Source organism: Artemia sp. Qi Xiang Cuo, chromosome 11 (assembly GCF_049724085.1).
Source record: "Artemia sp. Qi Xiang Cuo chromosome 11, ASM4972408v1, whole genome shotgun sequence".
Classification (NCBI taxonomy): Eukaryota; Metazoa; Arthropoda; class Branchiopoda; order Anostraca; family Artemiidae; genus Artemia; species Artemia sp. Qi Xiang Cuo.
The window spans coordinates 46,190,098-46,212,337 of NC_142804.1; the positions used below are offsets into that span (position 1 = coordinate 46,190,098).

Consider the following 22,240-nt stretch of genomic DNA (forward strand, 5'->3'; position numbering starts at 1 on the left):
AATTATTCACAGGATTTTATTTTGGAAGGATTCAGTTTTAACCGAATGATCCCTTTCAATGCCAGGTTGAAAACATGATAAGCATATTCAAAATGACAGCGAATATAGGTGGTTTACGTCCTTAAGAAATCAAGAGGGAACATCGAAATTTATTAAAGAGTTAAAGGATGGATATCGAAGCATTGTCTTTAGCTTGGGTGTTGTGTTATAGAAGAGATGTCTACACCAAGTAGACTCGAGAAGAAAACAGAAATTTTCGTAGGGGTGGGATTAAGAAAGAGGACGGGCAATTTCAGGGAAGTTACTGGCGCTACTGCAAGTTTAGACGGGATAACCCTTATGTTAAAGTCCAAGACTTCGTGTGCGATGGCTTTGAAAATACTCATAAGACCCCTCGTTACATTTTATGACAGGTTATAGGATTATTAAGTTGTTATAAACTTCCTTCTATGAGAAAAATCTTTAGAAAGGCTTTCAATCATAACAAAAAAGAGGAGGGAGCCTACAAGAGCTCTCGGGGGTACACTGTTGTGAGCAGTAAAGGGATCGGGGCAGTGACATAGATATTTACCTACTTGTGATCTTTTTTGAGAAGAATGCGGCAACCTGTTTTACAAGGAACAAACTAGTTTTAAACTCAATAACAAGTTTCTGTAATATAAATGTAATTAACAATGCAAACCCATTTTTGAAGGCCAGTGGAAGTTGAATTTAGCCAAATATTGGATAGTTTCATTATTTTTCCAATTGAGTCCATAAAATGAACAATGTAATGGTAATTAGAAATGGGTTCGAGATACCCTAATTGCTTCCAATCAACAAAATCGAATTTACTCGGGTAGAAACATAAACTTGGGAATTGAGAAGTTGTAGAGGTTGTAAAGAGTTTGGAGAGGTTGTCTTGAGAGGTTGTAAAACTAAACATCTGAGCAATGTTTTTGTCAATGCTTAAAGGCTGACAATATAATCTTTCACACGTATAGATGAATTTATATGATTGTAGATTATTACATAATACTTCCTAATTTTAATTTTTACACTTCTGAAATGGTACTATAGGCATAAGGTTTGAACATTATTTATGGACCTTGGATTCTCTAAAACTATTTTGCAGATCAAAATATGGAAAAGTAAGGAGCGAGGATCTACAAAAAGGTTGACATTTAGGAAGCTGAATTATCATAAAAATTACTTCTTCCTTAATAGGTTTGGGTTTCCCTTTCATGGAACGAGCTTTGCTATTTTCTTAAGGGTTAACTGAAGCAATTTGTCGTTTGTCAATCTTTTAAGGATGAATTCAAAAATACTTTCCTGAAAACCCTGTCACTCTTTAAGAAAACCTTAAAGGGCCAGTGAAAACATTTTATAGTTAACATATTGTAGCGAAAAAAACATTAGTAGTGGAAGTTGTTTTCTGACATACAGTTGCAGCTAGAGAGGTTAGAAATCCACGCTAGAACAGTTTCTGGTGGGTAATTAGCGAATCGTCAACATGTACTTTAGCATCGTCTACCGTGTACAATATGCATCTATTGGAGGACTTCTTGGAGTAAAATAAGATTAAAGACTTACAATTTAATAACAATTTAAGTTTTTTTTTTAATTTTTAATATTATATTTTGTAATCCTAAGTTGCCCAAAAGCTTAATAATTTTGTTGTTTGTGATGTGCCAAATATTTCAGAGACATGAAAAAAGTGATATCAATTAGAATCTTACTGTAATAAAAATCAAAATCCCTTCAGTGAGACTAATCCTTTTGTACATGCAAGATTTTGTCTTTATCGTTAACAAGTGAGCGAATCATCAAGGTTTACTAAATTTTCATTGACTATTCCGCAGCGTGCGAAACAAAATGTTGTCTTCTTCCTTTTAATTTTTAGGCTAATTTTGTCACAGGACAATAATTTGTAATTCAGCTCAATTTCGGTGGCTCAAACGGAAAATTTGAGAATGAGAACGCATTTCTCGTTAAAGCACGTGTGAGGTCGCAACAGACTAGTGCAGAGAATTTTGGCCATTTAGAAATTTCCTATATTCAGTGACACCAATTAACAAAACTAAAGGGGGGTGGGGCAAATTTTTTTATTTTTAAGTTTAAAATTCTGGAAACAAGCATTTTTCAGCGAAAATACAAAAAAAAGTATTTTTTGAAATCTAGGGAAACAATGGACCCCCTACCCATCCCCTGCAATGGCCAGCCCTGCTTAAACTATGCATACGAGACCAAAAATAGATCGTTCAAGAGCCAAAGGGGTACAAACTGGACAAGCTTCTAAAAAGACAGCTTAAGGTGCACTTTACTAACCGTTGAGATTTCTTTAGTTATGTTTCTTAGACTTAGGAGGGGAATTTAGCAATTTTTTTCTTATCAAATTGTTCAATTACAATTAGTTGGTAAGTATTTTTCTACTTCATTAATAAAATAATTGAATAAGTGAAAACTTTCAATTATATTAAAAATGTAATGTTACTTCAGAAGCGAAAGTGTGAAATTTAAAAATAATAAAATGCGACCCAAATATGTTCTGAATAATATCTGTTCAAGCTATTTATAATTAAGGAAAACTTTATCCATTGAAAATCATACTTAAAGAACATGCGAACCGACCATTTTTGAAATACAAGGTGTTGCCACGTAGTTGGTTAACCAGACGTGGAGTGCATTTTAATTGTATTTTAATAGCCCAAAAACGAGTTCATTGAAATTTTAGCTTAGATACAATAATTTTAATTAGAAAGTAGCCGCTAATTAACCGCACGTTCGCATGCAGGTAAATGCTGTTCTGGTACTTGCGTTCAAGAATTAATTCAACCACCAGTTTTAGCCAGTGAAAAACAAGTACAGAAAAAATTGGAAGATCTAAAGAAACAAAGTAAGTTTTACTTTTTTTCCTAATCTGTAATCAGGGTTGCCATAGACAGTATACAAAACTAAAAATGTAGCCAGTAAATAAGACGGGCACTGGAAAGAGTCCGATTTTAGGTTGAATTCAGAAAAACAAATTCTTCTGAAAAATTCTGCTTTAAACAATTATTTCTTTTCCTTTGAAAAAATCAAAGCGCCTAAATGTACTAAACTTTCTTTTGCTATTCTGATCCGTAAACCGTTAGGTGTGTTTTTTAAAACCGTGTGACGTTGAGGGTAGAAATTTACATTTCAAGTTTATATTTGTGGTTGCCAATGGCAGTAGCATTTCTACTATTTTTACTAAATTTCTTCCTAAATAGACATTTATGAGCCATCGAAAGACAGCAGTACTGTTTAGTAGTTTCCGTTAAAGTCGGTTAATTTTTTGAAAAAAAGTTACCTTCTGCACAAAGATTTCAATTTATTTTTGGGACTGAACGTGCGAAAAATTTCAAAAACAGAATATTTTTGGTCTTGTTGTACTTTTTGTCAGTAGGCAGTGAGTTTGACAAAGTGCAGTGGCAGCCCTGTCTGTACTCCTCTTGTAACAAGTCTTTGATCTAATACGTGCGCTTTACATTTTTTGGACCCTTTTGAATTTTAGTGCTGAAATTCTTCTAGTATAGTTTTATGTTAAATTGTCGAAGTGGGAAAAAGTCGAGTTTAGAAGTATGTTAACCTCTTGGGAAATCGAAATGCTATTTTACCAGTTTTTCTGTTGGTAATAAGTACACGTATATACAACAAAGAAAAATGAACGTTTCATAAATAGGTAAGGATCCTTCTCCCTCCTGCTCGTGCATCTTGGTAAAAAGTTGCTAAAAGCATTTAGACCTCTTGCTTGCTGCAAAGCCAGAGTCTACAACTCATTTGCTCTCTCTTATGTAATTGCTAAATTTCCCTTTTTGGAACATATTTTCGGGCACTGACAAAAAAAAAGTATAAATCCTATGTATTTAAGATATGCGAAATTTCTCTGGGAATCCTCTTCTATGGTCCAAAAAAGCAGTTGATCGCCACTTAGGGTTTGGCTGAATTCCTGACTGCAGCTGAGAGTTGCTGTGAATGATTCTTGTTGTATGTCATTTTGTTTTGGCCCGACTCCATTTTTTGGGGGCTTCAGGGTAGTTTTCAAAATTCCCATGTCTTTGTCTTTGAAACATTATGTTACTATTAAGAAAAATCCAGATAATGGTTACCATTCCTTAATCAGATAAAAATTGCAATTTTTCCTCACCAGCTGTTTTTTTTTTTTTTTTTTTTTTGCAAAATACGTTTTTTTTGTTACTATGGACGTAGTTCGTTTTTGACTAGGTTGCACCAATCGCTGCAGCCTTGATGAGTGGATATTAGGGGGTACAGACCGGATATGTGCCCCAACTCCATTTTGAAATCTAGCAATATGCAAAATTCAAAAAATTTGCGACACCTACGAGAAATATGACACTCTTGGAAAATACAGTTTTTGAAAACGACTTGTATTTATCAACCCCTTTTTTATCTTTTTGTACCTTACTAGAGGAGCAGGAAATGGATCTGTTAAGAAAACGGTTGGAAAAAACGGAAGCAGCAACGGAAAGAATTGTTGCTCAAATGGGATCAGTCTCAGAAAAACTTTTAACAAAGGATCAATTCGAAAAAGAAAGTACCAAATGCCAATACATACAGATTTGCTTGTTTTGTATTATACCAAAATTTAGGAATTTTTTTGTAAAAATTGAGCTCTCTGCTGCTCCACAATACAGAAGCGAAAAGTTTGCAGCCCAATAAGGGTAATTTCCTCTTAAAGTTTATTCAGCTCTTATGTACATGTAATTTTGTTGTCATTCAAGCATTTTATTTGAACAATTATTGAAAAAAGGATTGAATTTTATAAAGTCCCACTTTCCATGGGAAAAAATCACTGTTTTACAACTATGTCAGTAAACATATATATTCATAAGCAATATATTCATTATATATTCAATATATACATATAGTAAACAATACATTCATTAAATGTGCTCCGCCGGCTAAAGACAGTTTCAGTATCATCCTTATCATAAAAGTAGATCCTTCCACTCGGGTACTGAAACTCTAAATCAGATTAACAGCTTTTAGTTCAGTATTTTCCACTTTGTAAGAACAAAAAAACAGAAACAAATTCTATTCATTTATAAATACACGGTTTATAAAATGACGAGCAGGTTTGACGTACTTAAAGGTAAAAAAAAGGTAAAGGATGCGGCACTAGACCCTTAAGGTCCAAACCGGCGGTGCTGATCTCCGTTTCGTGGCCCTTCAGCCAGGAAGTGCAATGGGGGGCTGGGGGCCAGCCAACCTATGCTTTCGCAAACCCTTCCTGTTTTACCTTCCCCAGATTTCTCCAGGTAACCATTTAGAGCTGGGTTGACTCTGGCTAAGCTTACAGGGTCACACCACTGACCCGCGTCCCAAACTAAGAAACTGACCACACCAGGGATCGAACCCGAATTCACGGATTCTCAGCCCAGCGCGCGTCCACTTAGCCAGAACGGACGTACTTGGACAAACTTAACCTTTTCAGTGGTAAATATTAAGCATTAAATGAACTGCATTAAATTATTTATGAAAAACATTACATTTCCCTCCCCTCGGTGGTAGCTATCATTTCATGCTACATTTGAATCCACTGCCAGTTTTTAAAACAAATTACTTACTTTCTGAGTTTTTCTACCGGCCAATAACAAGTTAAAGTCTTTTGATTTTGGATCTTGGATTACGTCCGAGAGTTGGGATGATGTTTTGTCGTGTGTTGATCTTAATTCAAAGATTAGTTTGTTTCAAACAAAATTAATGACAAATTACCAAAATTGTTACCCAGAGGCTACCAAGAACGTATGTCCCTGAGATAAACCTCACATTAATGAGAAAATAAAAGGAATAATCCATTTGAAACTAGAAGTTTTTCGCCTCGGAAAGAAAGAGGAAGCCTTAACCCTCTGTAAACAAATAAAGAAAGAAATGTGTCGTGCTACTTCTCGTTATGGTAAGAATAAACTAAATTACTTAAAACAGAGCAATTCTCAGCAATGGTTTTTTTTTTTTTTTATTTACAAACGGGTTACAATAAATAAATAAACAAACATCTCATTTAAAAAAACACAATCCAATGCATTACTGCATGCCGGACAAAACCCGAAAAGAAAGAAAAACACTTTAAAAAAAAATATATAATATTTTCTATTATTATCATTTATTTCCTCGGACCCTAATATAACCCAAAAAGGGTCCAACCCAAAAACAAATAAATATCTTCTCTCGCCTTCCTCTCCCCCCCTCCAACAAAAAAGTGGAGACTTGAGAATCATCCACGCAAACAACGCACCACAACTCACAACATTCACAAAAAGAGAGGAGAAAAAAAAATAAATAAAAAAAGGGAAATAAATCACTCATCCATTCAAAACCCAAACAATCATCTCACCAACAACATTCAACCAATCATTCTCTACACACAACCACTAAAATCTTCCATATTGATAAAAACAGCTTACTCTGAGGGAATTTCGAAATTCATCCAGATCTGTCTTATTTTTTACCTCCTCGGGAAGTTTGTTCCAGACAGCCGGGCCATAAAAACGGATAGAAAACGTAGACCTTGTTGTTACAGGGAACGGGGTTCGTATGGAATGGGCATTTCTTGTCTCATACCTATGTTTAGCTTCGGTAAATGCAATCGAGAAACATGCAGGTAGCAGGTTATTAAAACTTTTAAACATGAATAATGCCGTGTAAAACTTAACTAGGCCAAAAAGTGGCATAATCTTAATAACGTCGTATTGCTTTCGAACCGAGTCATAACCTTGCATTCCAGATAAAACACGAACAGCATTATTTTGTAGAACCCTCAGTGGCAGTAGATAAGTAATAAATGTCGCTGACCAAACACTTACACAATATAACAACTACGGATGAGCCAGCGAGAAATACAGCATTCTTCAAATTTTATGAGGAAAAAAATTTTTCAGTTTCCGCAGCATTCCAACGTTCCTGGCAATTTTTATACACAGTCATTCAATATGAGGTTTAAACATAAGACATTCGTCAACTTGGAAACCAAGATATTGAACATAACTATGTCTCTGGAGATATCCACTTTCTAGTTGAATACCATGGATCCAAGGATAATAATTAGTACTTCTTCCATGTAGAATAAATTTACTTTTACTATGATTCAAACATTATTTATTTACACGCATCCATCTTTCAATACAACTCATTCCTGTATTTAAAAGCAGAAATAAATCTGCCTCAGTCACAGCTGCCACAGAAAACTGTGTGTCATCAGCGAAACTAGGCAATATCATCTTTGACAAAGTGAAACAAAGTTTGTTTGGTTTAACAAAGTGAAAGAAATAGGGGGTCGGTCGTGCAAGAACATTTATTTTCTTCTGGATGAACCGCCTGAACAGACAGCCAATGAGCTTAATAAATACCTAGCTAGGATTGTGCAAACGTTCCCCCCTCTCTCGGAAAACCAGCTAATCCCTGAAACTCCAAAAGATAAAATCCCGAAAATTTCAGCGAAGCAAATAATAGAAAAATACAGAAAATGAAAAAAAAATTAGTATTTGCCCCATTGATATCACTATTGATCTAATAAAAGCATTCTCTGATTGACTATCAACACCCCTTGTTAGTACTTTTAATGATATTAGTAATTCCGGATGTTATCCGTCGTGCTGAAAGTTGGGCTATATTATTCAAATCCAAAAGACGAGAGGCGTGAACGATTTTACTGGAGTACAACTTATCAGCCTGAACCCCCGTTTTTTTCAAAAATGTACGAGGGTTTCTTAGCTAATTGGTTAAAGGCAGAGATTCTTGAACTTATTGATTTGCAACAATTTGGAAACCTGAAGAAGACATCTACTTCACATTACATTGTTAGTCTTCTTGACACCGTTAATAAAAACCTTGAAAACCCTGATACTCGGTTGAATCTTTTATTAATTGATCTCCATAAAGCGTTCGACCTAATTAACCACAACATCCTTGTAAATAAAATGCTGACGGAGTTTCAAGTGAGTCTCTTTCTAGTTAAAATTGTTGCCTCCTTTTTATCAAATCGTTCTCAAGTGCTTAAATATAAAAATATTTATTCCGATCCCCTTCCTATCTTTTGTGGGGTGCCCTAGGGAACTCTGATGGTCCCATTTTACTCCTTATAATGTTTAATAGCCTCCTGACTGACCACACAAAGCAATGGAAGTATGTGGATGACCTGTCTGCACTTGAGGTTTGTTAACGAAAAATTAAAATCTCAATCATGACATTACTTGACGATATCACACAGGAGGCTTCTTTGTCGAAGATGAAAGTAAACCCTAATAAATCGTCAGTTATGACAGTTAATTTTTTTAAACCATCTCAAATTCACAAACCCCATTCCTCCAGAAATCTCTTATCACATGCATTAAACTACTTGGGGTGACAATTACTGCTGACTTGAAGTGGGACGCCCATGTTCAAAATATCCCCAAACAAGTTTCCCCTCGGTTTCCCTTCTAAAACTTTTGATAAAATTTTCTTGCCCCCCTAAGGATCTTCTCCAGCTTTATTGTTCTTTTATCCGACCAATATTCGAGTTTGCTTGTCCAGTGTGGCATTTTGGTCTTTCTTCAGAGCATATTTATATGATTGAAAATGACAAAAAACGAGCACTTAGAATCATAAATGCTGAAGGGAAGGTTCCATATCACTATCTACGAGGTAACTTCAAGCTCACCATGTTGGCCGAGAGAAGGAGCCTCCTGTGCCTTAGTTTCGGTACCAAGACCCTGCCTATTCCCCGATTACATTCCATCATCTTGAACCATACCATCCCGCCCACAATAGACCGTCCCGTATAACATCCCAAAAGGTCCCCAAACTGGCTCCCATTCCCGCTAAACATGAAAGATATCGCAAGAGTTTTTTTTCCGAGTTTTGTTGGGCTGTATAATAACCAGGAAATCTAGTCATTAATTTTATTGTTATCTGTTTGATTTTTTGTTTTTGACTTTTTAACTAAGTGTTGACTCTTGTTTTTATGTACTTTGTACAATGAGTTATGTCTGACGTGAAGGTCAATTTCTTTCGATATGATATACATATACGTACTTGTGCTTTTTTGACATAAAATTCAAATTCGACAACCATACTGTGATATAAAATTGTTAAAATAACACTCTATTCTATTCTACACATCAATAATTTTGAGGACAATGGGGTTACGAGTTCTGAGTTCTTTATTTAACAATAAAATTATAAACAAAAAACTACATCAACACAATCTCCCCCATAAGGCTCCATTGCCGGGAAAGAACAGAGGAGAAAAAAAAATACCAACACAAAAAATAGAAACAAAATCGAACAAAATCGCAAATGCGAAACGATTATTTGACTATAAATGAATGTCACAACAAATTTTGATAATTAGGCTACAATGACAACGAAATAATACGAAATGATAAGGGAAACACATATAAGCCTTAACATGGGTAGATTTGTAACATTCTGCTAAAACATTCTACACCTTATTTAAAAATACAACCAGAATACTTCTATCAATGTTGCATACTATTATGCCGTAAAATTTTTTGGGAATGAATGTTCTAACTTTGTTGATAACATTATTTGAGTGTTTAGAGATATGTCTCATTCTAGATCTTTGTGCTGAATTTAAAATGGTAAAAAGATTTTTAGTTTATGTCTTAAGGTTTGAAAAATTATATCATAATTTCTATGTCTTAATATCAACTGTTTCACAAAATATTTAGAAATTATTAGACGAAAACGGTTGGTGCAAGACAAGTCTGTTTCACGATTAGCAAAGGATATTAATATAATATATTCGAGGATATCAAAGGATATAAAGAATGAATCTATTAAGGGATATTAATTTTCCCTCCCCCAAGATTTTTCTGACTTTCCTTGCCTATATTTCGGAAAATATCTTTTTTCGGTATTTTCATTAAAACAAGGGCCTGTTTTCGTATTTTTATAGAACAAATTAAAAAAATGAGAATAAAATTACTTCTGTCTCCTTAGATTTTGAAAAAAAAAAATTTTTGAAACCCCCGATACATCTCCATGAATTGAAGCACTGCCTCATCCTAATGATTCAACGCCTCGTAATAAATGTCATAACATATACTTTAAATCATATTGGAAGTAAGCTCTCTTGATGTAAATTTTGTTATTAGGATTTATGTTTTTAGTTTTCGGTTAGTTTTAGCATAGATCACATTTTAATTACACCTTGTTATCACTAACAGGTTAGATAGAATTTAAAGATCTTATTTAATTTGTATTGAATTTAATTTTTTTCTTGGACGGTTGTTTTGACTAGGTAAATATTTACAGAAATTTGAGCATTATCGCTATCAAGCAGATTGAATTTTTCGATCTAGGAGCCAAGAAGCCAAGTCAATTGACTTCCTAAAGAATAAAAAAGAGGAAGTTAAAAAAGAGATACGTTACCGCTTTTACATTTTTTTTTCTTAGATTGAAATACGCGGTTTCTTAAAAAAACTTGGTCTTCCTTAAGCAAATTTATATTTAATGTGGTTTGAATTTAATATGTGTTACCATAGAAAAATGATACACGGAACTCGATTTACACGTAATTCTATTTAAAAACAGGTGTTGCTGCCATCTAGTGTGCCATGAAAAAAAAATGGTGATAGAACCATTTTTTAGTATTAATTATTTTATCCTCTTATGCTGGTTCTGGTCAACCAATATTTTAAACATGTCATCCGTTATCACTGGAGTGTAACCGGTGTGCGGTTGTTCAACCTATTTTAATCCTACTAGCCAAAGTGCCTTTGCTTGCTTAATGTATTAGGTTCTTGTTTGTATTTTTTTATTTACTTTTATTGCTAGAGACACATATTATATCTAAAACTAAATTCTTGGAAGATCAGGAATTTCAATTCAGGAAATTTTAGTGTCCCCTTGATGAGATACCATATATATGTACCTTTTTAGATTTAGCTTTTATATAATTGTTTTTTCACATCATAGGATCTGTCTGGCACTAAAAAGCGTCTTCGACAAGCAGAAAAAGAACTAGAAAAAATAATTGCCGCAAACACGTTAGAAGCTGTAAGTGAAATTTTGTCAAACCAAGAAATACTTGACGCAACGCTTCAACCAGAACTTTCAGCTGATGTAGAACCAGCCCACGAAATTCTTAAACAGACATCTGAAATGCCATTCGGCTCAGACGCTGTGGCAACTTCAGAGACGAAAATATCAATTGTTGGAATGGAAGTAGTTGCAGAGCTGCAAGATGGAGGGAAGCTACATGAAAGTCTTTTACCGATTAAACAATCACAAACACAATCAAAAAGCCTACCACAAGGAGAAATTTCGTCAGTTTTGCTTGATGCCTTGGTCCCATCTGATTCCCAGCTACTTATCTCAGAGGCCGAATGCTGTGCTGAAGCACTGCCTATTGAGCAGCTTGATTTAGACGAGTCAGAATATGAAGCAGCGCCAGTAGTCCTCAGTGGAAAAATGACAATATCGGTAACAGGGATGGAAACTCTGGCTGATCCATTTTCTGAGCCAGAACAAGAAATGGAAAAAGAAGATGATATTACTGAAGCAGACGATTTAACAATGCCAAGTGAGGCAGTGGAAGCGAAGGAAGGGTCAGTTGAGCTGGAAGTAGGTGACGAAACTAGTCTATCTTACCTTGATACTGAAACAGTGCCATCGTATCCAGAAAGGTCAGATTCTCTGATACACCGCCACAAGAGTTGATTATCGAAAGTTACGAATATAGTGAGAATGAAGCAGCAGAAGAAGAGAGTCCAGAGTGTGGAAATGGCAGATATGGATATCAATATTAAGTTTAAATCAGCTATAATAGATACACCATTTGAAGGTGAGCATGGGTCAGAAAAGAAAGATGAAAATCCAAGTGATGAAGAACTTAAGCAAGCCTTGCACGATGTCAAAACAGAACTAGCAACAAAAAGGGGTATGCCACCACGAGCTGATTTAGTGGATGAAATCATGAGAGCAGCGAACGAAGCAAGAAACTACAGAAGAAGAGCAATACTAAGCGAATCGTTAAGTGCTGATGAGCCTCTTTAATAATTAAACTTGTCCCTATCAAAGCAATAGAAACCGACTCTTCGCTTGGATTCTAAAATGTATGGAACAAGCGAAGAGATTCCAAAACTAGTTAACGATGAAAAAGATAAAAATAACAGAATGATAAAAAATAACAAAAATGATGAAAATGTAAAATAACTTGATCTAACGGTTATTGATTTGATAGAAACTGAAATTAGCATTGAAAATGATACAAAAGTAAACGACGCCGATAAGAACAAATTTGGCAATAGTGAAGAAAGTATTCGGCTAGAATTGTTTGAGACAAAATCAGAAAATACCAAAGGAGTAACAAATAATTTGACACCTGATGTAACATTATTGATTGACAGTAAAAAGGACTTTACGCTTAATAAAGGTGATAGCCAAGAAAAGAGCCCAGGAAGTATTCAGTTAGAATCTTCAGAGACAAAAACAAGGCAAACCAAAGGATTCATTGAGGATACAGCATGTGATATAATATCATCTGCCAATACACAAGAGGCAGATAAAAATCATGTCGAGGAGGTATCATCACAAAATAAAATTGGCTCTATTTTGCTGAAATCTGATAACTTGCTTACGGACGAAAATGTACCTGCTTGTGCATCTATTCGCAGAGTTAAACTTCCAATAGTCTTAGAACTAAAACCGATGCAAAATAAAACTCCAGAACTTGTGATTACACCAACTGATGGAAGTGTGATCCTTGGGGACAACGATGTTAATGATGATAATAATGAACAAAAAGTATCAGTCTCGACAAAGTTTTTGACTAATTTACGACAAGATTCCCTGAAAGACCATAGCAGCGATAAATTTAAAACAGCTTCTTTCGGAAGGTCTATGGAGATTACTGAACTTGTAATAAAAGGTCCAAAACAGGTTGAAGAAGAGTCTGAAGTTGAAAACGAGGAAATTATGACTGAATCAGGATATGAAGATCAGCAACAGAGCACAAGTATTTCATCTCAGGACATTAAACCTGAAACCAAACAAGTTGTCGTAGCAGCACGGTCGAAAGAGGAGCCAGAAGTTCAAGCTGAAATAGAAAATGTGAGCATCAATCTATTGAGCTTTTGTGGCGAATGTAACTGCTCTCAGGATTTCTAACCTCTCAAAATAAAACACTTCCTAAAATAGTCTGTCTTAATTTTGACAAATTTCATTCTTCTACATGACAATACCTGTGCTGTGTATTGGTGGGTCTTTCAGATAATAGATCTCTACTATACAAGCCGAATAAACAAATCTCATTACAATGAAGCTGTACAGCTAGAGTTATATTCTCAAGATGGTGCAAATATATTTTATGTTGTATTGGAAAGGGCAGTGGTGGAGTACAGTGGGTTTCTAAATAACTAAAATTTGTTAATATATTTTATTTTTAAAAGCTGAATTTTTACATGAAAGTAATTTTCTGAGTTTTAAACAAACTCTCCTAACTCTCAAGAACGAACACGGGATCCTCCCGAAAAATTCCTCTGTCTGTGCGTGGGGAGGGGTCAAGATGAAAAGAAAGTTCCTTAGGTATGTCAATCATAAAGTACTTAGTAATTGCTTGATTTACGCAGTCTATTGTCTATTTATTTCAGTTCATTTTCTGTAAAGAAAAATCAATGTGTCGCATACTACATGTAAAAACGAATTATGCATTCTTTAAACTTAGTCGATTTACAGCATGCATCGTATGAGCTTTAATATCATAAACCTATTTTATTACAATTGTGGAAGACCCATTTGTGAGAGACCCTTTGATACATAACCAGAGGTATTTATATAATATCCCTTTATTATTTAACTCCTTAGAAGAAGAAACAATTATACAATAAGGAAGACTTATCTGGGAAGAAATGATTGTGATTTGTCCCTGTTCCTTTTTTAAACAGAGTGCTGTCTGTTGCCCAACAGGCTCAATTTGAACTCATGCTTTCATTGTCACTACTAACATATGCTGTGAAATTCTTAATTCTTTTAACTGAAACACTGTTAGATAGATACTAACTCTTTTGTATTTTACAACCTCCAATGGAAGTTAGATTCTATCCTCCACGTGCCTAAATATACGCCATGAAAAATATAGGTTTCAGGTTCACACGTTCTAGCGGCGTATGGGGCAAGGGTTTTATCCAGTATTCGGAGAGGCCAAGGGGGTACTATATTTTGAATGATCTCTTTTTGCTCGACGAATCGTAGATTAGAAAAAATCACTAGATTTTTTCTTGCCCAATATGGATTTGCCCTTGGTTGGAACTCGTAATTATGAACTTGTCCAAAGGAAGAATATTACGCATTTACAAACCGTATCAAGGGATCCACCATTATATGGGTCTCTCTTGGGTAACTCTGAACCCATTATCTCTAGGAAATAGACATCTATTCTGCACTCAGTACTATATTCATTGCGTCTTTGTTTTCCAACCCATGTTTAAACTTCCTTTGAACTTCCAAACCATATTTAAAATTTTTAAGGGTTTAGTGTCATAAGACTTGAGTAGGTCATGATTAAATACACAAACAAAAATATTCCCTAAGAGTATGACATAGGACATCCCTAAAGTAGTGGAATATAAAAATGGGAGAAGAAAGGTTTTTATTTCGTTCAAGCATATAACCCAAGATAATAAATTATAGAAATCTGTTCAGCCTGTCAATTAGCACATTAAAAATCAAAGTGGTACAGCCTCCTCTTTTTGATTTTTTCTACTTCATATTTTAAAAATTCGGTGTAATCAAATTCTAAACGAACTGTTCATTAACAAAACGTTAGAATGCATTGATACAGATTAGAATGAGTTAGAAGATGAACATTTCCATTATGTCCTAACCCCCCACACCAAATGATAAAATTCTCATTTATTCAGATAGCATTGAATTCGTTTGTTAGATCTATTACAGGGCGTAAATCTCCCCGAAATAACTTTTCTACAATTGCAGGTGTGTCCCAAAATTAGTTTATGAATTACAATCTAGAAATTAGGCCTGAGGGAGGAGTTCTAAGCCCCGACGTTTTTTGGGAAGGGGGCTTACTACCTTTTAGATAAATTTGATAAGCCAAAAAAAAATGTAATTAAAATCAAAAAATTATACAAATACTCATTTTAAAGTAGCATATTTTTAGTTTTTTCAACATTTATAGCACAAAAAATAAAAATATTCAATTAGGTTTCTTGAAATTCCATGGTTTCGGAAGTACTAAGGACACACATTTTTATCTCTAGAAAACTCTGGGTTGGACCATCCCCTAGAGTCAATACCTCTGGGAAGGGCATAATATTCACAATAAATTTTCAATTTCTGGGAAACTAAGAGAAATTAAATTCTGCTTTCAAAAATACAGCAATAATGGTACAACAAATGGCAATCAAAAATTCAGTTAAGAGAAGCAGACCTAAATGACGGGTTTAGGAAACCTTTGCTGGTGAGATAAAAGAAAAAACGTGATGTGCTTGCCAAAACATGCACTGTCTGCAGTTTATCATAAATAATAAAAATTTTCGTACATACCCAAAAGCCTCGTTGTATTCAAACCGAACAAGCTGGTATCGTTCTTAAATAATACTTGTAAACCATGGTCCAGTAAACCATGGCTCTAATGTTGGAAAATACCATATCATTTCATCGTCAGTTCTTCGATAGCAATGTATATTACACTTACACACAGGAAAAAGTCTTTGGCTTTTTCTTAGTTGGAATAGTAAAGAGCTAACCACAACGAAACAGGCAGCGAAGTCACTCAAATATGGTGTCACATCCCAGAGAAGCAACTTTTCCGAGTCCAACACTGTTCTTTAGGGGGTTTTGGTCTATTTTTTGAAATTCCCATAAATTTTTTGTCGAAATATCGGTTTACTGTTAAGACCAATCGAGACATTAGTTGTTATTCCTAAACCAGCTACAAAATATTTTTTCTCACTGGCCAGTTTTTTAACATGTGTTTTATTTTTTGGTTACTACGCATGGGCGTAGGGAGGGGGGGCAGCTGCCCCCCCCTAGACCTTCAAATTTACATTAGATATGGCTGAAAAAACATATGGTTTGTAAAAAGATGTTGATACACCTTCATCACGCGATCGACTGCCCCCCCCTAGACAACATGCTGCCTACGCCCATGTTACTAAAGGCTACATTTCGTCCTTTACTAGGTTGGAGCTACTGCTGCAACCATGAAAAATATGTCTACGAGTCGACTTTACAAATTTTGAATAAACAGGGGAATATTTTCCCATATTTTTCCTGTTTCCCTTTAATACGCGATTGAACGTAATTTACATTTGATGTATTTTTCCAGATGACTGTTGGGTCCGTTAACGCTTAAAAACATTGAGAAACAATGAAGGCATTTATTTGCTGAAAAACAAATAATGTTGCTTTAACACGCGTTATCTGTACTCTATAATCATGTTTGTCATTGAGTGCGTGAGTTAAACATGAAAGCTCTGTGACCAATTCTGATAGTAAGAGAGAGGGAAACTAATTGGAAATAATTCGTTTGGAGGCGCTGAATTGGAGTATAAGGCTACTAATTCTGCATTAATTATACATAGAATTAACGGATTCATGTTTGGGAGAAAAAAAAAGCAAGATTTAACCAAGAAAAAAGAAAAAAAATAACAACTATCAACTCCATCTTGTCCCCCACACAAAAAAATCATAATGCATCTAGAGATTCATAGTTCTTTATGGCCACTTTACTTTTTAATTTGATTCAGAACCATAATTCTGCATGCTTGTGTTTTTGTACTTTTTAATACAAGTAAACACTAGAGTGTGCTTCTGGCACTGGCAGAAATTTTTCAAGTAACAGACCCATAAAGATTATTCAAGGCAGTAGGCCTACAAAGATTTTTCCTATGGAGAAATCTTCCTATGACAGACCTATTAAAATCTATTTGAAAAAAAAAATCTGTGTAAAAAAGAAAAGAAAAAAATGTATTATATTTTTCGGAATGTTACCGAAAAAGTTACCAAAAAAAGCACCAGGACTTAAACTGCCGGCGTTCTTCCGCGGTCGCAAAGAAATAAAACAATTAATCAAACATTCTTAAATTTTGCAGTACCGTACGGTTATCATACTTTGAATATCACAAATATGATAATGAAGAATTGTTTGGTCAACTTCAATAAAATATCTAAACAATCGTTTATGATAGTCAAATCCTTTTTACAGGCTATGAAGGAAGAAAGTTGGCCTGAAAGTAAAGGCTCAAGTCCGGACATGGAGGATTATGAAGTTCTTAAAAACGATGGTAGATATTAATGTTTTGAATTCTGCTTATGCTAATTACATCTGTTGATGTTCTTGTAAAGAAAGAGAGTGATAGTTAGAGAGAGAGAAAAAGAGAGAGAGAGAGATATATATATATATATATATATATATATATATATATATATATATATATATATATATATATATATATATATATATATATATATATATATATATATATATATATATATATATATATATATATATATATATATATATATATATATATATATATATATATATATATATATATATATATATATATATATATATATACTGCTACTACTACTAACAACTAACATATATATATATATATATATATATATATACTGCTACTACTACTAACAACTCATCGCAGCACCAAGCCGCCTGAGGCCAACACAGCTACGCACGCTCCTCCTCCACCCCAACATATTCAAAGCCTCCCTTTTTACACCCGTCCACGAAGTTCCCATTTCCTTTAAATCTTTCTTTATGACGTCCTCCCACCCCAGACGGGGACGACCTGCTTTCCGTTTATCCCTAGATGGTTGGCCGAAAAGAACAATCTTTGGCAATCGGTCATCCTTCATCCGCACAACATGCCCTAACCAGCTCAATCTTTCTTTCATTATAGACCTAGAAAGCAGTATTGAACCACATTTTTCGTATAGCCTATTGTTTGAAATACGGTCACTCAGCCGGATACCCAGAACAATCCGTAGGCCAATTCTTAGGAATACATTTAGAAAATTTACATCCGCTTTCCTGAGCGCCCATGCTTCATTGCAATACTTGGTCACTGCCTTCATTCTAGCTTAATCTTGGTTTGCAGACTTATCTTCCTATTCTTCCAGACTTTTTTTTAACTGTGAAAAAACACCCTGAGCCTTGGCTATTCTATTTATAACATCTTCACTGCTCCCACCATCTTTACTAATAATACTACGAAGGTCAGTGAAGCTGCCCACCTGATCAATCTTTTCATTACCCAACGTCACCTTTTCATCTTCACTTATTCCTAGCCTTAGTGACTTAGTCTTCCTAACATTAATTTTCAAACCAATACTAGCACCCTGAACTCGCAAATACATGGACGTATACGATTTGACCTCTAAAATTCTTCAATACTGTATTTACCCAGTATTGTTAAACTAAACACGGGGTTAATTTTTAACAAGTGTAAAAGGTAAAATCTATGGCATTTTGTGGTATATTTTTGAGGTGTATGTATATGTTTCCCCGTTCCTATTCTTTGACTTACTATACCAGTGTCATTAAATGCTAAGAAAGTATTGGCTGAGAAGTTATTATTTACCCTAGAATGTTTGGCATTTAGTCATCCAAGAAAATGCTTATAGATTATTATATACCTTATATCAGATGTAAAAAATAGCAAATTCAAGAGAGTAAACATGTAGCGTGCTCTAAGGGCTGTTTTCTTTCATTCAAGTAAAAGTTTTTTTGAAAGTTTTTATTGTTTCTTCTTAAAGTATAAATATTTCTTCTTGAAAAACTTGAAAAAGTATAAAACTTGAGTTAGGAGCAAGTTTAATTAACGCAAACTTGCTTTAATTAAGTAAATTACACCACTTTAAACTATGTTAGGGGGGCGCACGCCTCCCTCGTCCCACTCCCCTGAATCCGCCACTGCCTTTCCGTTGTTCATTTCCAATGAACAGCATTTTTTACAACATTGAAAAATAATGACCGAGAAACATTATTAACGCTGGTTTATACATTAAAATTGATTATGACAATGGAAGCTTGGTCTATTTTCAAATAACTTGCGTTTTCACTTGTTATTTGCGAAGTATAATTTTTACTAGCCGATTTTATAGGCCAGATTTGGTGCTAGTCTTAGGAAACAATTAATGAATATCATCAAGAATTACTTAGCAACATCCTAAAGCTATTAAACAAATATAAAACATCCCAATGTACAAAAATAGCAGCAAAAAATTAGCATTTGCTATATATTATTCTAAGAATTTGTTTGGATTTGACAGATATTAAGTACTTTGTTTTTTGTCTAAGTCCTGCATAATGGTTTACTTTGCCAGAAATTTTTGGGCATATTTTTAAAAAAATTAAAAATTGCTAAGAAAATTCAAATTTGCTAAGTCGAATTTTCAGGCAAAAAATCTCCCGAGGGATAATGGAACACGTGTTTTGTTCTTTCCCAGGACAAAAAACGTAATATTAAAAGAAAAACTGTCAATGTTCCAGTCTCAGTGTAGAATCTCAATTTTTTTTTTCCTGGCCAAAATTCTGTCTTTAATTGGTTCCAAGAGAAAAAACTGGAGATTGACAAATTCGTTGCATTACATTTACGAGATTTCAGTAAAAGATTTTGGATTCGTTCCTGGACTTAATTATATCATGCATGTTCATTAGTTACTTATTACTACCTTCAGCCTAAAATGGCAGATGATAAGTTTTACCCCCAAAAATATTTATAACATAACAGCCAAGGACCTGTCAGAAGAGAAACAAAAATGCATTAAGAAGATGCACAAAATTAGGATAATCAGGAATAATCTCATTTAAAAGTTGGTAAACAAAGCTCCAGTTAGCGCTTGCCATTTCACATCAGAAATTTTCTGGCGGCGCTCATCATTAAGAATGGCTTATGTTATAGTATGGTCCGCACTTACAATAAAAATTGCTTATAATGTCGTGCTACCTGTTGTCTTGAACCAGAAACAAATAATCACTAATAATAATATATTAAATAAATAATTATTAGTAACGACAATTGAGTTCTGGAAAGCACCCTGTGGTAAACTGGTATATTCCCCCCTTTGACTTCTTCGAAATCAGCCCAGCAACGTGTTACTTTTCCTAGTCTAATCCATCTGATTGTGGTCTCATTCATAAACGATCCAAATTTCATGAGAGAAGGGGGGGGGTCCCTTTATTCTTGACATCTGAGCATTTAGAAAAATTAGGTATCATATCTCAATCAAACCTTATAGAGTCAGAGCAAGCATCCCAGTTGAGCCTTTTGAGTGCCCAGACGAAATTAACCCTCATTACAATTTGTAGGAAGGGGGGGGGCTAAATTCATTTCATCAGGACATCTACCAGAAAGGAAGTTTGTATTTCAACTAAAGTTTGTGGTAGCTTCTATTTCTTGTAAAAACCATGGTTAGGTACCAGACATTTCGGCTCTGGTCCATGTTTTATATATTCTACTCGTTGAATTTCTTTTTTTTACGCTAATTAAATTAGCACTGATAGCTAAACAAACGCAGCAAACTAGGTGAAAATGTTTTATGGTTTTAGCGCGTATTTTTGCCATCCTTAAGCTTTCATTAGTCGAGCTTTCAGGTATGTGAAAAAAGGGAAAAACATTAGAAGCATCAAATAGCTTGTAATTATTGAACACAAACTAAGAGATTCAATTTTCAAGATTCAAGCTGCTAAACTTTTGATGAATGTTAAAAGTTACTTTTCTCTGGACTTAATCCTTTTCAATACTGGACCTTCGGAATAAAGATATAACTCTAGTTCATATTTTTTAACAGGCATGGCTTTGGTTTGGATGAACAATATATTTCATTCTTTAATCTGAGAAAACGAAAAATTTGAAAATGGTTATTTTTAGGTGGATTAGATTGGATAAGTTTTCCCATTCCTTCGTTATCAACAATAATTACAAAATTGCGTACTTAAAAGCATAGTAAAGACAAATTAATTCATTTTTTATTCAAGAAAGATCATTTACTAAAGTCTAAATAACTTTTACATCTTATAACATGAATTATAGTTATGTAATCAATGATGATAGTGAGGAAAAGTGCGTCTAATTGGAAATAATAAACACTAAAATGGATAAACTTTATGTGAAACAATAATATTCTCTCGGGCCATAATATTCTTCTTTTTTCTCTGGAATTTAATAAACGCTCCGGTTTTCGCTTTTTTTCTTTTTTCTGAAGTCGTTGCTATTGTTTGATTTATTTTGCAACTTAACATACCTACCTTTTATCCTCCCCTATTTTTAAGAAAATTAACCATAAATGAAAGAAATGAACTTAATCCCCGTAGAGGTGCTGAGCTGAAACACATCAGTCTTTTATAAAGGTAGATCATCAACTGCTTCGAAAAAGTAGTGGTTATATTAAAAATTTACATGAAATTTTTTGTTTTCAATTCATGATCTAATTTACCCTATTTCTAGGGAGAAACAAAGCCTGCTGAAGGGGGTATTAGAAGTAGTTCGTCTGAAAGTTCTTCTTACGAAATGGTATCTAACGAGCCAAAAACAGAATCTTCCCCGTCACTACCTTCAAATAATGAGAGCGAAGAGTGAAACAGTGAAAATGTCAATTAAGTGACATTTAAATGATATTATAAGAGTTTGACGTTTTGTTTTGATTCTAGCTTCAGCGATAAATTATAAACCTAATCTATTTAATTGTCTCTGTTACTGTTAATACAATTAGAACAGGGACTAGTCATCTTCTTCTTCTTCTTTTTTTTTACTTGAATTAATATGGAGACGGTTTCACATAATCTCATCCCCGGAAACAAATCTCGAGCCTTTCAAAAGCCGAAAAAAGACCAGTGCTCTCTATGGTGTCGTCTTGATACCTGTCCAGCAGAAGTAAATAGGAAGAATCTGAAGAACATCCTGCTCAGTTGAACCGGGCAAAACATCAGTAAGGAGTGAGGAGTATGATCAAAGTAATCATTATGAATAGAGAAGAGGACTACGCGAACTCCAGGATTCCTTCTCATGCATCCTATATAGCTTAATAATCCCTATACGTCCACATCCTCCCACACACATCCCGTAACCTTCCTAACCTTCCAAATACAAATATAAATAATTGAAAGCCAATTAAAATAATTAAAAGGGGATAGGCAGGTATACTTAAAAGGATTACGTCAGTCTTTTAGGCTTTACGTTGCCAGTTCCTAGCCGCATTTAATTCTTTGGAATAATGACCCATTTTGAAAAAC

At 34.3% G+C, this 22,240-nt stretch overlaps 1 protein-coding gene across 1 annotated transcript in view; it reads left to right on the forward strand.

Annotated features, from left to right (window-relative positions):
- The window catches only part of LOC148947036 (uncharacterized), a 35,830-nt gene extending 14,037 nt beyond the window's left edge, over window positions 1-21,793 (forward strand). The window contains exons 2-3 of the transcript XR_016142459.1: window positions 2,774-2,875; window positions 21,456-21,793. The gene's annotated coding sequence lies outside the window, so the exon portion shown is untranslated. The remainder of the gene's footprint in view (window positions 1-2,773; window positions 2,876-21,455) is intronic.
- The last annotated feature ends 447 nt before the right edge of the window (window positions 21,794-22,240 follow it).